The 17,454-nt window shown below is 45.5% G+C and overlaps 1 non-coding gene across 1 annotated transcript; it reads right to left on the reverse strand.

The window, feature by feature from the left end:
* Positions 1 to 13,036: 13,036 nt before the first annotated feature.
* LOC119944348 lies at positions 13,037 to 13,174 on the reverse strand. The gene has a single exon (XR_005455836.1). It is a non-coding gene; the product is annotated as a small nucleolar RNA SNORA7 (small nucleolar RNA).
* Between the last annotated feature and the right edge of the window lie 4,280 nt (positions 13,175 to 17,454).

Consider the following 17,454-nt stretch of genomic DNA (forward strand, 5'->3'; position numbering starts at 1 on the left):
CAAATTCCATAAAAAAAACCCCAGAGGGGTGGCGGAATGTCCTTTCATCTGCTCCTGTTCCCAGGGTTCCCAGGGCTCCTAGTCCTCTGTATTAATGACAGCTCAGCTCCTTTTGTGAGCAGTTCTGCTATCGTGATTAACCATTCACAGGAGTGGATGGATACCCCCACCTCATAAAGAGCCCACTCCCCACCTCCCCTCCCTCAAGATTTAATCCCAAGCCCCCTCCCTCCTGCCACCCTGACCATGGCTGCTGTGCCGGCATCCAGCTCTGGCTTTCTTAACAGTTCCTCTGGTCCAGGAGCAAGGGCCAGTGCAGATGGCAGTGTGGACGGCGAACTGACAGGAAGGCCGGTGATGTCCGGGACGGTGGCCCTCAGGGAAATTGGGGGACAGGGCTGAGCAAGGATTGTTGTTGAGCTGGCCACTGTGGTCTCTTCAGGTGGGGCCATAATGATAACAATGATAATTTTGGTATTTGTTAAGCACTTACTACTATGTGCCAAGCACTGTTCTAAGTGCTGGGGGAGATACAAGGTATTCAGGTTGTCCCACGTGGGGATCACAGTCTTAATCCCCATTTTCCAGATGAGGTAACTGAGGCCCAGAGAAGTTAAGTGACTTGCCCAAAGTCACACAGCTGATAAGTGGTGGAGCCAGGATTAGAACCCATGACCTCTGACTCCCAAGCCCGAGCTCTTTCCACTGAGCCATACTGCCCACCCAGACAGCTTTCGTCCCCACCACCCTTCCTGGGAGAGTTAGACCGGGGCAAAAATGGTGAGAGGTCCTAGCTGAAATAGCGTGGGAAAAGGATGTTAAAGTCCTGTTAAAACACTTTCTAGTTTGGCCTAATTGCCCTTGTCTGCTCTGCTCACCTCAGCCTGCTGAGTGAGGGGATCCCAAAGTCCAGAAACCAGATGACAACTTTTCATTTATTTATTCATTCATTCAATCACATTTATTGAATGCTTACTGTATGCAGAACACTGTAATATGCACTTGAGAGAGTACAATGCAACCTCGGACACGTAAACATTTCTACCATGTGTTCTAATTTTGGAGAACAATCTATGTAACCATTATCCTTTGCTTAACATTTCTTAAATCCTCACAGGGTCTTTAAGGAGAGTCCACTATCAAAGCAATAGGAAAGCCTCATCTGTTCTCCCTCCAAAAAAAAAGTGTTCCAGTGGTTTTAGGATTTAACAGTCCCAGTGACTCATCCAGGAGTGACCATACCCTCCCAGGGCAAACCTGATCAACCAAAATGTCTACAAACCAGACTGTGTTCAGGGGGGCTTAGGATATCTCACTGGGGCTTAAGGGGATTAAGGAGCCTTTGGTCACAATTCTATCTTGAAAGGATTTAAATGCAGTCAGGTTGACTTGTGCAGCTGGAGCCTCTTCCTCCTCCCTGTTTCGCGGAGAGGCTTCCTGCAACCCCCAAGCCACCTCAGGCAGTGGTGGAGGAGACAGAGAGGGTGGACTGGGGGCGGGCAGAAGACAGAGGGAGTTGTCATGGGCTGGGAGGAGGCAAGGGACTGAGCAGTTGGGGAGGAGAGAGAAGGAGAGAACCCTGAAATGCCCTCTGACAAGCTGGGGGCCGGGCTGCCATCTGGCCCACTGAAATGGGCTCAGAGGCCAGGGGGAGGCACATGGCTCCCCAAATATTGACCTTCTCTGTACAGGATTAATCAATCAATCAATAGTATTGACTGAGCACTTACTCTGTGCCAAGCACTGTACTACAACTTAGTAGAGATAATAATAATGATGATGGCATTTATAAAGTGCTTACTATGTGCAAAGCACTGTTCTAAGCTCTGGAGAGGTTACAAGGTGATCAGGTTGTCCCACAGGAGGCTCACAATGAGGTAACTGAGGCACAGAGAAGTTAAGTGACTTGCCCAAAGTCCAAAGATGATCCTTGCCCAGTATAGTACAACTCTCCCATGCATGGGAGCTTGGGGTCAGAACTGCCACCCCCTCCCCCCGCCCCCCAGCCCCGGATTTAAACAGGGTGATCCCCAAACCTCCATGCCTCCTGCTGTATGAAAAATATCTCCTCCATGCCTCCTGCTGTATGAAAAATATCTCCTCCAAAGCAACACTCTTTGGCTCGGAGGAGACAGCTGCAGCATGTATGTGGGAATAATAATGATGGCATTTGTTAAGCGCTTACTATGTGCGAAGCACTAGGAACTGAGAAAGAGGGGAAGGACCACTACTGGATCTGATTCAGTGAACTGTGAATAGGCAGGGAGAGCCTTGTTCAGGCCAAGGGAGATGCCAAGGAGCCTTGGCACTGGGCTCCCTCTGCTACTCAGTGTAACTGCCCTGAGGCCTACACCGGCACTGGGGATTCATGGGAAACTCTGTGTCCCCTCAGCTCTCTGGCCATTTCACATCAATTGAATTCAGATAGCCTTCCCCACCACTGGCCTGTGGTCACACTGAGCTTGAAGAATGGGCTGGGAGCTTTCCTCAATCAATCAATCAATCAATGGTATTGATTCCTCAGGTCTCCAGCGAGCAGAGAGGAGTGTCCCTAGCTGTTTGTTGGGACTGAACTTGTTTCAGGTCTCTGACTCTCCCTAAGAGGACTGAGAGTCTATCCCAGGTTCAGACCCTTCCCCAAGCCTGTACTCTGTACAGACAGTGGGAAGCATGGGCAGTAATCAATCAATGGTATTTATTGAGCACTTACTGTGTACAGAACATTGTACTAAGCATGTTTTGGGAGAGTACAATACAAGAGTTGGTAGACATGTTCCCTGAACACCAGGGGCTTTGTCTTCCCTGGGTTTTGGCTCTGCATGAGGTCACTTTGCTCAGGGTCAGATTCTGACCCTGAGTGATCGACTTCTGAGGGTGCCTGTGTTGAGGGAGAGACTTTGGACAGTTCTGGGGCCCTCTTAGACAGAATTATTATTTATTTATCTTTATATTAATGCCTGTCTTCCTCTCTAGACGTATCAGCTCGGTGTGGACAGGGAACGTATCTACTAACTCTGTTATACTGTACTCTCCCAAGTGCTTGGTACAGTGCTCTGTGCCTAGTAAGTGCTCAATGAATACCACTGATTGATTGATCGATTGATTGATTGATTCAGGTCACATCCATCCTGCACCGACCTCCAGGACTAGGCCTGGCTGTATCCAGTAGAAAGTCCATGTCTCACACCTAACAACCGTCCCGTCCCCAGTCATCAATCAATCGGTTATTGAGAGCTTATGTGTGCAGAGCACTGTACTAAGCACTTGAGGGAGGACAATTTAAAGAAGTTATACTGCACTCCTTCAAACTGATTCTTATGTGTTTGACCCACTCACTGTCATTCAGGGAGCTTGAATGACACACTTCTTTCTTACTTGCCTGGGCTAACTGTAAACTCTCTCTCTCTCTCTCTCTCTCTCTCTCTCTCTCTCTTTCTCTCTCTCTCTCTCTCTCTCTCTGTCTCTGTCTCTCTCTCTCTCTTTCTCTCTCTCTCATATGGATGGACATTCCCCAGATGTCACACACGACTACCCACATCCACAAACTGATGTACATCAACAGATGCTAAATGACTCGGTTTCATTCTGATGAATGAGAAGCAGCATGGCCTAGTGGATAGAGCATGGGCCTAGGAGTCAGAAGGACCTGAGTTCTAATCCTGCCACCATCACTTATCTGCTGTGCGACCCTGTGCAAGTCACTTCACTTCCCTGTGCCTCAGTTACCTCTACTGTAAAATGGGAATTTAAACCACAAGCCCCATGTGGGGATATGGACTGTGTCCAACGTAATTAGGTTGCATTACCCCAGTGCTTAATACAGTACCCGGCACCTAGTAAGTGCTTAACAAATACCATAAAAAGCCTCCAAAACTCAGATGACAAAACTCTTCTTGTCACTGCCAGGCGGGGGTTGTTGGGGGGAAACTTCTGGTTCTTAAGTCACATGCTTTACCCCTTCAGGCCAAATTGCATCAGGGTAATTGGGGGGAGGGGGTGAAACACTTGTGGTCAGCTTTTTACTATGACAGAAGCACAAAGGCGTTTCTGCCTTTTCTTCCTCCTCAGCTTGGCAGGAAACGTGGTAAGAGGAGAGATAAGAGCAAAGAAAAGAGCTAAAGAGGGCTGACTGGGGCCAGGGCTTCCCTGCCTGCACCCGTAACTGGAGAAGAATAGAAGGAAGCAGCCTCTGAGGGCTGAGGCCTGGGGCAGGGGAGCTGTCTATAAATAGGGCTGTTTATATGATCCTGAGGTATTTTTGAAAGGAATTCTTGCAGCCCTGGAGGACCTGCTGTCTCTTGGCTTGGGGCAGGAGAGCCCAAAACCCTCTAGACTGTAAGCTTCTTGTGGGCAGGGAAGTTGTCTCCTCGATTAAGACCTCTTTGGGCTTGCTCCCTCTCCCTTCTGCATCGTCTATGCACTTGGACCTGTGATCTTAGGGCATTTAATAATAATAGTATTTGTTAAGCGCTTACTATGTGCCGGGCATCGTCTTTGCCCAATCCTCAACCTCACTGCACTTTTGTACAAATCTTTAAATTGTACGTTCTGAATTATTTTAAATCAACATCTTACTCCCCCTCTAGACTGTAAGGTTGTTGTGGGCAGGAAACAGGTCTGCTAACTCTGTTGGATTGTTCTGTTCCAAGAGTTTAGTACAGTGCACTCAATAAACACCCCTGATTGACTGATTGCCGTACAGCTGATGAGAGCAAATTCAGCTGAAATAATAATAATAATAATAATGGCATTTATTAAGCGCTTACTATGTTCAAAGCACTGTTCTAAGCGCTTGGGAGGTTACAAGGTGATCAGGTTGTCTCATGGGGGGCTCAGAGTTTTAATCCCCATTTTACAGATGAGGTAACTGAGGTACAGAGAAGTTAAGTGACTTGTCCCAAGTCACACAGCTGACAGTTGGCAGAGCCGGGGTTTGAACCCATGACCTCTGACTCCAAAGCCCGGGCTCTTTCCACTGAGCCACGCTGAGCCCCCCGGGTCCCTTCACTCCCCCCCACCAAAAGCCCTAGTGCTTCTTCGGTCCAGTTATTTTCAACCAAATGTGCTGGGATCCACCTTAATGTTCCTTTGATAAGAAAATCAACTAATGGAATTTACTGAGTACCTACCACGTGCAAAGCACTACTTAGTGCTCCAGGAAGTCAACTGAGTTTGTAGACACCATCTCTGACCTCAGGGTGTCTTGATTTATCTTACTTCACAGTACACCAGGCAGGTCTTGGTACATAATCCTAGGGGAAGCCATTGCAGTCACGGAAGGAAGATCATTTTTTTGTTAACTTCTTTGCTTTTAAAGACTGTTGGGCCTCAACTGCAAGAGACCCAAAAATGCACTTGTGTAACAATGTATACTTTTATATATTTATATATATATTTAATAAATTCACCCACACAGCTGTTTCAATCTGATGTGTTTGGAAACTGCTACCATGTTGGTCCAAGCACATGTTGTATCTCTCCTCAACTACCAATTCAGCCTTCTCACTGACTACCCTGCTTCTATCCTCTCTCTTCTCCAGTCCATTCCTCACTCTGCTGCCCATAACATTTTTCTAAAAAAAATTCTGCACATCTCCCCACTCTTCCAGAATCTCAAAATTCAAATTCATTCATTCAATCATATTTATTGAGCACTTACTGTGTGCAGAGCACTGTACTCGGCGCTTGGGAAGTACAAGTTGGCAACATATAGAGATGGTCCCTACCCAACAGCGGGCTCACAGTCTAGAACGGGGAGACAGACAACAAAACAAAACATATTAACAAAATAAAATAAATAGAATAAATATGTACAAGTAAAATAAATAAATGGAGTAATAAATATGCACAAACATATATACATATATACAGGTGCTGTGGGGAAGGGAAGGAGGTAAGGCGCGGGGGATGGGGAGGGAGAGAAGGGGGAGAGGAAGAAGGGGGCTCAGTCTGGGAATTAACTTGTATCTACCCCAGAACGTAGAACAGTGTTTGGTACATAGTAAGGGCTTAACAGGTACAATTATTATTGTAATATTACTACTCTCCTCCATGGTAAACATGTGGAACCCATTTTCAGAGGAAGACAGGCCTAAGAATAAGAAGCCGCGGGCTCTAGTGGTAAGAACCCGAGCACAGGAGTCAGAGGACCTGGGTTCTGACCCTTTCTCTACCACTTGTCTGCTGTGTGATATAGAAATCTCCTCATCGTTGGCTTTAAGGCCACTCAATCATCTCTCTCTCTCCTACCTCCCCACACAAGAGTTCCCCCACACACTTTGTTCCTCTAATTGTAACCTACTTACAGTGTTTCAGTCTTGTTTCTCTTTCCATCATCCCCTTGCTCATGCCATTTTCCAACCTGGAACTCCCTTCCCTTAATATCCTACAAACCAATATTCTTGCTATCTTTAAGGCCTTACAGATCATATGTCTTCCTGGAAGTCTTCCCTGCCTTGCCTCCCATCCCCGCACCCTTTTCTTCCTCTCTTCTGCATCCCCTATAAACTTAAGTCCGTACCCCCTAAGCAATTTGATACGCATCTCACCCCTACCCCCACAACATGTGCATACCCTTATATGTTTCTCCTATCTGTAATTTATTTCAATATTTGTCTCCCCTACTAAGTTCTTTGAGAGCAGGGATTGTGTCTACTTACTCTGTTGAACCCTCCCAAGTGCTTAGTACAGTGCTCTGTATACAGTAAGAGTAAATAAATACAAGTGACTGATTGGTATTTACTGAGCAGTTAGTGTATACAGAGTACTGTACCAAGCACTTGAGAGAATACAATACACTAGAGTTGGTAGAAGGGATCCCTGCCCATAAGGGAGACAGACATTAAAATAAATTACAAAAAGGGTAAGGGACAAGGATAACAATTTGTACATAAGTGTTAAGGGGCAGGGGAATGAATCAAACTTTTATTAATACTTCTTCCAGTTCTGTGCCTTTCACTCTTTTAATAATTTCTGTCTGTCATCCATTACATTGTAAGGTTCTTGAGGGCATGATATGTGTGTCTTGCTGCAGTTATACTTCTCTCAAACACGCAGTAGACTGTGAGCCCTGTGTGGAATAGGGTACATGTGTCTAAGTGCCCTTGTCACACAGTAAGAGTGGAAGTGGAAGGAGCACAGGAAAGGGAGTCAGAGGACCTTGGTTCTACTCCCAGCTCTACCATTTACCTGCTGAACAAATCGTTTAACTTCTCTGTGCCTCAGTTTCCTCATTTATAGAATGGGGATTCAATATTTGTTCTCCCTTCTACTTAGATGGTGAGCCCTATGTGGGACAGGGGCTATGTTCAATTTGACTAACTTGTATCTATTCCAGCGCTTAGAACAGTTCTTGACACACAGTAAGCACTTAACAAATATAATAACAATGATAATAGTAATAATTGTATTAGTTGCATGGTGCCCCACACTCAGAAGGTGCTTAATAGATATCCCTGATTGATTGGGAGAAGCAGCATGGCTCAGTGGAAAGACCATGGGCTTTGGAGTCAGAGGTCATGGGTTCAAACTCTGGCTCTGCCAACTGTCAGCTGTGTAACTTTGGGCAAGTCACTTAACTTCTCTGTACCTCAGTTACCTCATCTGTAAAATGGGGATTAAAACTGTGAGCCCCCCCTGAGACAACCTAATCACCTTGTAACTTACCCAGCACTTAGAACAATGCTTTGCACATAGTAAGCACTTAATACCATTATTATTATTATTACTATTATTATTATTATTATTATTGGGTTGGTTGACTAGTAAAGAACATAAAAAATGCCATTACTCTCTCTATTGTCTCCAACAGTGTCATAGCTGATATTGTCTCCAACAGTGTCATAGTGTCATAGAGGAACCACGCCCTTAATCATTCAACAAATCAATTGCATTTATTAAGTGCTTACTGTGTGCAGAGTACAGTGGTACTGAATGCTTGGGAGACTACAATATACTAGAATTGGCAAGCACATTTCCTACCCACAATGAGCTTACAGTCTAAAAGGAGAAACAGACATTAATATAAATTAATAAATTACTGATATGCACATAAGTGTCATGGAGTAGAGGGGATGAATAAAGGGTGCAAATCTAAGTGCAAGGTGACACAGATGGGAGTGAGAGAAGGGGAAATGAGGGCTTAGTTGGGGAAGACCTTCTGGAGAAGTGCTTTTAAAAAGCTTTGAAGATGGGGAGAGTAACCCTCTGTTGGATTTGAAGAGGAAGGGAGTTCCAGATCAAAGGCAACATGTGGGTGATGAGTCAGCATTGCAATGGATGAGATTGAGAGTCATTCATTCATTCAATCGTATTTATTGAGCGCTTACTGTGTGCAGAGCACTGTACTAAGCGCTTGGGAAGTACAAGTTGGCAACATATAGAGATGGTACCTATCCAACAGTGGGCTCACAGTTTAGAAGGGTGATAGAGATCATAGAGATATGGTGAGTAGATTGGTGTGAGAGGTGTGAAGAGTGAGATAACAGTTGTAGTAGGAAATAAAGAAGGTAAGGTCGGAGGGGATAAAGTGATTGAGTGTTTTAAAGCCCGAGGTATGAGATACAGTGAGTAGATTGGTGTTAAAAAGGAGTGAACTGTGCCGACTTGTAATAATAACAATAATAATAATGGTATTTGTTAAGCGCTTACTATGTGCAAAGCACTGTTCTAAGCGCTGGACTTCCCAAGCGCTTAGTACAGAGCTCTGCACACAGTAAGCACTCAATAAATATGATTGAATGAATGAAGTGTGAGATCTGGGTTTTAGTAATAATAATAATGGCATTTGTTAAGCGCTTACTATGTGCAAAGCACTGTTCTAAGCATTGGGGAGGCTACAAGGTGATCAGGTTGTCCCACATGGGGCTCACAGTCCTAATCCCCATTTTACAGATGAGGTAACTGAGGCCCAGAGAAGTTAAGTGACTTGCCCAAAGTCACACAGCTGACAGCGGTGGAGCCGGCAATTGAACCCATGAAAAGCCTGTGCTCTGTCCACTGAGCACGCTGCTTCTCACAAGCAGGAAATAAGGAAGGTAAGGTAGAAGGTGACTGAGTGTTTTAAAACCTGTAGTAAGAAGTAGCTATTTGATGGGGAGGTGGTTGGGCAAAATGATGTCCTTTTCCATCCAACCAGCCATCCATCTTTATGGTTAGGGGTGGACCACCTAATATCCCTAACTTCCCCCTTCACAACCCTAACTTTCCTGCTAGTAATCCACTATCAACTGTCTGGGCACAGTTTTATTCAAACCCCTCTTGAACTTACCAATATTTTCAGCCAGCAAACTTACTCTGGTTGCAAATCCTGCTGTTTGAAGAAGTGTTTCCCTTTGTTTGTTTTGAACTTTCTACCTTCAAGCCTCAATGCCTGCCCCCTTGCCCTACAGTTGTGGAATTTCATGAACGGCAATTCTACATTCTCTCTGTCCACCCCATTCATGATTTTGTAAATATCATCTATGTCCCATCCCTTCCTTTGTCTTTCCAGAATGAAAAGTCCTAAGCTTTTCAGTCTCTTCTCATCCTGAGGCTCTTCTATCCCTTGGATCCTCTTGGGTGAAAATGATATTTTAATTTGTCATTCTGGATCTGGCAGTTGTATCTCCTGTCTGGAACTCCCTCCCCCTCATATCAGGCAGACCATAGCTCTCCCCATCTTCAAAGTCCTCCTACAATTACATCTTCAGGAAGCCTCCTGTGACTAACCTCTCATCTTCCCACCTTATTTCCACCTCTATTATGTCATCTGTACACTTGAGTCTGAATTCCTTAATCACTTAGGTTCATCCTCCTCTTCCCCATCACTTCTGCCCATATCCTTAAAACTTGATTGCTCTCCCCACCTGCAATATCTGTTAGTACTTGTTCTTCCCACAAGAGTGTAAGCTGTTTGAAAGCAAAGATGCTCTATACTACCCCTATTGTACTCTCCCACATTCTCAGTACAGTGCTCTGCACTCAGTCAGTACTCCAAAAGATACATTGTTGGATTGATTGATTCTTCCACCATACTTCGGTTTCCAGTGGCAGCAGGGCCTATGTGACACGCTCAAAAAAACCTGCTCTAGGCCAAGTTTCCTTCAAAGGCTGGAGGTGGGACAGGGCTGTACTCACATCGTCTTCAGACTTGAGGCTGGTTGTGGGACATTTTCATTTCCAACAGCCTGTCAGTCCTGTCTTGCCGTGTGCAACTCAGGAAACAAACCTGGGGCTCCCACCAGTCAGCATATTTCACTCCTCTAATGTTAACCTTCTCACCGTACCTCAATCTCATCTATCTCGCCACCGACTTCTTGCCTTCATCCTGCCTCTGGCCTGGAGTGCCCTCCCTACTCATATCTGACAGACAATTACTCTCCCCACCCCCCCATTCAAAGCTTTGTTGAAGGCACATCTCCTCTGAGAGGCCTCCCCTGACAAGATCCTCCTCTCCCACCTCCTTCTTCATCACCCTCACTTGCTCCCTTTCATTCAATTGTTCAGTCATATTTATTGAGCGCTACTCTGTGCAGAGCACTGTACTATTCATCCCCCCAATCCCAGTCCCACAGCACTTATGTACATATCAGTAATTTATTTACTTAATAATAATAATAATAATAATGGCATTTATTAATTAATGTCTCCCCCTCTACACTGTAAGCTCGCTGTGGGCAGGAAATGTGTCTGTTTATTGTTATATTGTACTCCCCCAAATGCTCAGTGCAGTGCTCTGCATACAATAAACACTCAATAAATATGATTGACTAACTGACCATTTAGTGCAGCAACCAAGAAAGCCCTATTGGCTGAGTGTGAAGCAAGGGGGTAAATTTGAGTTGAAGGTGTGTCCCACAGTGCACCACATTATCCTGGGGCTTGGCGTGGTTGATGGCTCACTGGCTATAATATAAAGGAGGGAGGAGAACCAGAATCAGGAGGCTCCAGGTTGTGGAATGGATGTAGGTGGCTTTCCCTTGGGTAAGAAGAAGCTTCCATCACCCAGCTTCCTGGGTCAACTGTAGTTACTCCCCCATTTCTCACTTTCTTCCTCCCATGGTCTATCCACTCCCAGCACCTGCTGGGCCTCCCTCTCCTCTTGGGGTACTTCTGGCACCCCTTCCAGTTGTCACCAATCCCAGCCTGTGGCTGGATGTCATGTAGCTTTCCAGAAGTCATTGCCCAGAAACCAAGAGAGAGGCTAGGTTACCAGCCAAGTGTCAAACAAGGAGGAAAAAAATAACAGGGCTAATACTCCTATTATCAATATTGTTTTTAAAACAACCGGGTAAATACAGGGGAGAAGAAAGGGGAGGGAACCAGCCTGTAATCTCCACTAGGGCAATCAAAATAGTCATTAAGTCTTAATAGAGTCAAATGACTCATCCTGGGGTGCCGACCTTGGAGAACAATTCCAGTGGAGGCAACAGTTCTTCAGGAAAAGGATGTCAGAGCTGTATTGAGACTCAGCTGGTCCTCTTTCTGTTTTCTACAGTGCAGGTGATTCAACCAGAGATTGGGTTATTCTCAGGGATTCGAATAGGTAATCAATCAATCAGTGGTATTTACTAAAGACTTACTGGGAGCAGAGCACTTCACTCAGGGCCAGGAAAGAATACACATGTGGGATTATTGTCCCTGTCCCTCTGGGGACTCACAATCTGAAATGTAGTGCGGGGAGAAGGGACAAGCATCAGGGAGAGAGGAAGCAAAGCAGTAAGACTACGTAAAGACAAAAACAAAGATCAGCACAACGCTGTGACAGGAGGAACAGAATTTCAGGCTGCTCACAGCTCAGATTCCACAGTGACAACTGTGGCTTCAGGGCAACCTCCACAGTTTTTCTGAGGATTTGTGGAGGTGATGTTGCGCTGTAGCTGCTTTGCTCTGTCCTGCCAGGGTAGTGCAAAGCTGGTTGAGATGAAGTTTCCTCAGTGACGTGGAGGAAAGCTGCTACAGGATCCTGGGGAGGCAGCGGGGTGGTTGGCTTGAGGAGGACGCCGAGGGCCTTGGATGACTGGTTGGGAAGATGGCAGTCATGGTGGATTCACTCACCTACTTGGTGGAGAGAGAGGCTGAAGAAGGCTCTGCAGTGGATTGAGTCTTCACGGCCCACGGGGCACAAAGCATGCTAGGAGCAGGGCCCTGGGACTCATGCTGGGTAGGAAGCAGGCTCCTGGGGAATTTGCTCTGCTGTCTGGTAGGGAGATTGCTCGTATGATTGATTATACAGTCTATTTATTCTGATTACTCCATCTTTTCAAAAAACGATAGTCATTCAGCACTCACTTGTGCTGCGCACTATGCTAAGCCCTGGGGTAGATATAAGATAATCAGGTTGGACACAGACTATGTTCCCCAAGGACTTCATGGTCTTAATCCCCATTTTACAGATGAGGTAACTGAGGCACAGAGAAATTAAGTGACAATTACTCTAGGTCACACAGCAGTCAAGTGGAGGAGCTGGAATTAGTACAGAGGTCCTCTGACTCCCAGGCTTGTGCTCTTTCTGCTAGGCCACATTGCTTCTCTGTCAATATCTACATCTACCGCCTCCATTAGAGCTTGAGTTCCTTGTGGGCAGGGGACATGTCACCAGCTTCTTTTTAATTTTCCATGTGCTGAGCCAGTGCATTACTCCCAGTGAGGACTCACCCCTTGTTGTCTTATGCTGTCGAGTCATGTCCGACCCATAGCGATGCCATGGACACATCTCTCCCGGAATGCCCCAACGCTATCTGCAGTCATTCTGGTAGGGCATCCATAGAGTCAGCTGTGTGACTTTGGGCAAGTCACTTAACTTCTCTGGGCCTCAGTTACCTCATCTGTAAAATGGGGATTAAGACTGTGAGCCCCCTTGGGACAACCTGATCACCTTGTAACCTCCCCAGTGCTTAGTACAGTGCCTTGCACATAGTAAGCACTTAATAAATGTCTTAGAGTTTTCTTGATAAAGATATGGAAGGATTTTACCATTGCCTCCTTCTGCTCAGTTAACCTGAGTCTCTGCCTTCGACTCTCCCATGCCACTGCTGCCCAGCATGGGTGAGTTTTGACTTGTAGCAGATTTACTTACACTCGCTAGCCACTTCCCAAACTAGGAATGGAATGGGTATGACTCTACTTGACTCTCCCTTTAATAGTCAAGACTGGTAGAGTACTGGAAACTCTCCAGGTGTGACGCTGAGAGATGGACTCAGCCCTACTGCAACTAATTCTTAGAGAGCATACAGAGCTGGTTATCTCTGATTTGACTATCGCTGACTCTTCCATTCTCATCTTTGGCCTCAGCCAATGCTCAATACCCAGATTTTCAGAAGAGTGCATGCAGTGAGGAATGTCTGCCTTTCGCCTGGCATCAATTGGACCCAGAAATCCATGGAGTGAAACGAGGGTTCAAAGGAGTTAATAGGGTCTCTCCCCCTATCCCCTTTCTGTCCCATCTCTGCTGCTAGAAATACTCATTTCCACCTTCCAAAGCCCCCACTTCAGGTCCAAATTTTGGGCCTGCTGGCTGAGGGGGAATCATGCTGGTCCTGGAGCTGGGATATCTTTCCTCCAAACTTTCTTCTTATCCATGCCCTGAGCAGGCTCCACGGAGAAGGCCTTTCTTAGACTCTGGGGAGAAATCACCTCATCTGCATCTCCAGAGCTCCCTGGATCCACCTCATTGCCCCTTACTTCATTTGGGCAAAAAAGCTTCCTTCAGTGTAGCTTATTTAAAATGGTGCCTACATAAAGCTCCCTGTATTGCCAGGACCATTTTAGATGAGTCACCCTGAATGTTACTCCTCTCAAACACTTGTCTGCAGAGCTCCTTCTAATAATAATAATAATAATAATAATAATAATAATAATAATAATAATAATGATGATGATGAGCTCTATGGAGAAAACAAGGATGGGAAACCGCTGGGCAAGGAAAGTAACTTTAGAGTAGCAGCAAGTTCTAGTGGAAAGAGCACAGGCCTGAAAGTCAGTGGATCTGGGTTCTAATCCCAGCCCCTCCTCTTTCCTGCTGTTTAACCTTGGGCAAGTCACTTAACTTCTCTGAGCCTCACTTTTCTCATTTGTAAGATGATGATTCAATACCTGTTCTCCTTCCTATGTAGCCTGTGTAGGAGAGGGACTGTGGCCTGATTAGTCTTTATCTATATTCCAGTGCTTAGCACAGTGTTTGGTGCATAGTAAGCCCTTGAAAAACATCACAAGTATTATAGAGATAAGAATAGGGCCCAGTGAGCAGAACAAATGGAGATTCATGGCTGAGGGCAGAACTTCTCCAGGGCCAGCTCTTTTCTAAATATAACTTCACCTCCCCATAGATTTTCTTGCCTAATGGCACTGAAGCTAATCCAATTTAGAACTAATTGAACTTGGATTGACTCGAGATGCTTTGGAAATCCTGACACACTAGTCCAAGGGTGATAGTGTAGGTGGGACCTTCTGCATCGTTTTGGGAAGGGACTCTTGAGTAGAAGGGAATGAGGGAGAACATTCATTCAATCAATTGTATTTATTGAGTGCTTACTGTGTGCAGAGCACTGTACTAAGTACTTGGGAAGTACAAATCGGCAACATTTAGAGATGGTCCCTACCCAACAAGGTGCTCAAGAAGGGGAGACAGACAACAAAACAAAACAAGTAGACAGGTGTCAATACCATCAGAATAAATAGAATTATTGCTATATGCACATCATTAATATAATAGAGTAATAAATATGTACAAAATAAATAAATAATAATAATGGTATTTGTTAAGTGCTTACTATGTGCAAAGTACTGTTCTAAGTGCTGTGGAGGTTACAAGGTGATCAGGTTGTCCCACGGGGAGACTCACATTTTAATCACCATTTTACAGATGAGGTAACTGAGGCACAGAGAAGTGAAGTGACTTGCCCAAAGTCACACAGCTGACAGTTGGCAGAGCTGGGATTTGCACCCATGACCTCTGACTCCAAAGCCCATGCTCTTTCCACTGAAGCACGCTGCTTCTTCTAAATAAATATGTACAATATGTATAGATCAGAGCCAGGCTGGTTGGTGGGGCAAACCCTTGGCTTGGAGTGATGGTAAATGGACTCACTCCATGCCTAACTGCCAGGGCACATCTGAAAATGCCCTGAGAGGGAGACCTAGTTCTTTTTTGTAACTTTATTAAATCTTGGTCCAGGGAAGGCTAATGTCTGAGCTGGAAAAGCTAGATCCCCTGGTAAAACGGTGTGGCCAAGCAGATAGAATACAGGTCTGGGAGTCAGTAGTACCTGGGTTCTAATTCCAACTCTGTCACTTGTTTGCTGTGTGTCCTTAGGGAAGTCACTTCACTTCCCTGTTCCACATTTTCCTTATCTGTAAAATAGGGATTAAGTCTGTGAACCCTATGAGGTACAGGGACTATATCCAATCTGATTTGCTTGTATCTACCCCAGCGGTTAATACAGTGTCTGGCACATAGTAAGTGCTTTACAAAGATGATAATTATTATTATTATTAAAGCGTAGAGTAAGTTTAGTGGGGCAGCAGTAGACCAGTTGAGTGTGTGGAATGTCCTGCTGGGACCCCCATCCTGGCCTTTCACTGACGTGGCCTCAGGGCCATCCTTTGAACTGCACTCCAGGAGTGAGCTCGTGTCCACAATTTGGAAATGCTGAGAGCCAGGCAGGGGGACACAACTGAGCCCCTGATAGGAGGTAAGGACAGAGAGAGAGAGAAAAAAAAATCATGCAATGGATGGAATTCATTCAATCATTTTCATTGAACACTTGATCAGTGCAGAGCACAGTACTAAGCACTTGTGAGAGTACAGTATAACAGAGTTGGTCGGCACATTCTCTGCCCACAACAAACTTAAAATCTACCAACACTATTGCATTGTACTCTTCCAAGGACTCAGTACAATTCTCTGCATCATCATCATCATCATCATCAATCGTATTTATTGAGCGCTTACTATGTGCAGAGCACTGTACTAAGCGCTTGGGAAGTACAAATTGGCAACATATAGAGACAGTCCCTACCCAACAGTGGGCTCACAGTCTAAAAGGGGAAGACAGAGAACAAAACCAAACATACTAACAAAATAAAATAGAATAGATATGTTCAAGTAAAATAAATAAATAAATAAATAGAGTAATAAATATGTACAAACATATATACATATATACAGGTGCTGTGGGGAAGGGAAGGAGGTAAGAAGGGGGGGATGGAGAGGGGGACGAGGGGGAGAGGAAGGAAGGGGCTCAGTCTGGGAAGGCCTCTTGGAGGAGGTGAGCTCTCAATAGGGCCTTGAAGGGAGGAAGAGAGCTAGCTTGGCGGATGGGCAGAGGGAGGGCATTCCAGGCCCGGGAATATAGTAAGCTCTGCATATAGTAAGCTCTCAATAAATACCACTAGCCAATTGATTGACTGAGTCCCTATTTAACAGGTGAGGAAACTGAAGCACAGATAAATTAAGTCACTTGCCTACGGTCACACAGTACCAAGTTGCAGGGCCAGAATTAGAACCCGGTTCTCCTGACTCCCAGTCCTGTGCCCTTTTGACTGGGTCTTGTTATCTTTGTTATCTTGCTTCCGTGAGTCCCAGAGTGATGCCTGGGAATTTCTGAACCACTTTGGATCTTGGGCCCTAAGATGGTTGCCCAAGAAATATCTGGAACTGGGGTTGTGTGGTAGTGGAGCAGATTTTCTAGTGGGTTGAAAGAAGGTCTATAGGTTAGTTTTGGAGAAGAGAGGGAGAGGTTAGAAAGGTAAAGAAACTCTAGCGTTGGGGCAAGAGAGGAGACTGTGGTGTAATGAGTGTAAGAGCTAGTGGTGGCACTGATGGAAAATTTAGGCCATTTCTGCTTTGGCAATAGGAAAATCCTTCTCAAGCATTCCTAGGGTGATGTCACAAGGCCCAGAGGATTCTGGATGATGCTTCTGGCAAGCAGCAAGGCTTTGGAGCTGGGGGAATATTTTCTGGATGAGAGAGAGTCTCCCAGCTGTCCTGAAGACAAGAACCATGAGGACAGGGCTGGGGAGAGGAGGAGCAAAAAGGTCCAACAGGTAAGAATTCCTATTCCACCTCTGCATCAAACAAAAACTCCTCACCATTAGCTTTAAAGCACTCAATCACCTTGCCCTCTCCTACCTCACCTCTCTACTCTCCTACTACAACCCAGCCCACACACTTCACTCCTCTAATGCTAACCTTCTCACTATACCTCAGTCTCATCTGTCTCACTTCCGACGCCTCACCCTTGTCCTCCCTCTGGCCTGAAATGCCCTCCCTCCTCAAATCCAACAGTCACTCTTGCCCCCTTCAAAGCTTTATTGAAGGCATATCTCCTCCAAGAGGCTTTCCCTAAACCCCCCTTTCCTCTTCTCCCACTCTCTACTGCATCACCCTAATTTTATTCATCCCCCCCCCCCCAGCCCCACAACACTAATATACTTATCTGTACTTTATTTATATTAATATGTTTCCCCCTCTAG

The sequence above is a fragment of the Tachyglossus aculeatus genome, chromosome 22 (genome assembly GCF_015852505.1).
Source record: "Tachyglossus aculeatus isolate mTacAcu1 chromosome 22, mTacAcu1.pri, whole genome shotgun sequence".
In the NCBI taxonomy this organism is placed as follows: domain Eukaryota; kingdom Metazoa; phylum Chordata; class Mammalia; order Monotremata; family Tachyglossidae; genus Tachyglossus; species Tachyglossus aculeatus.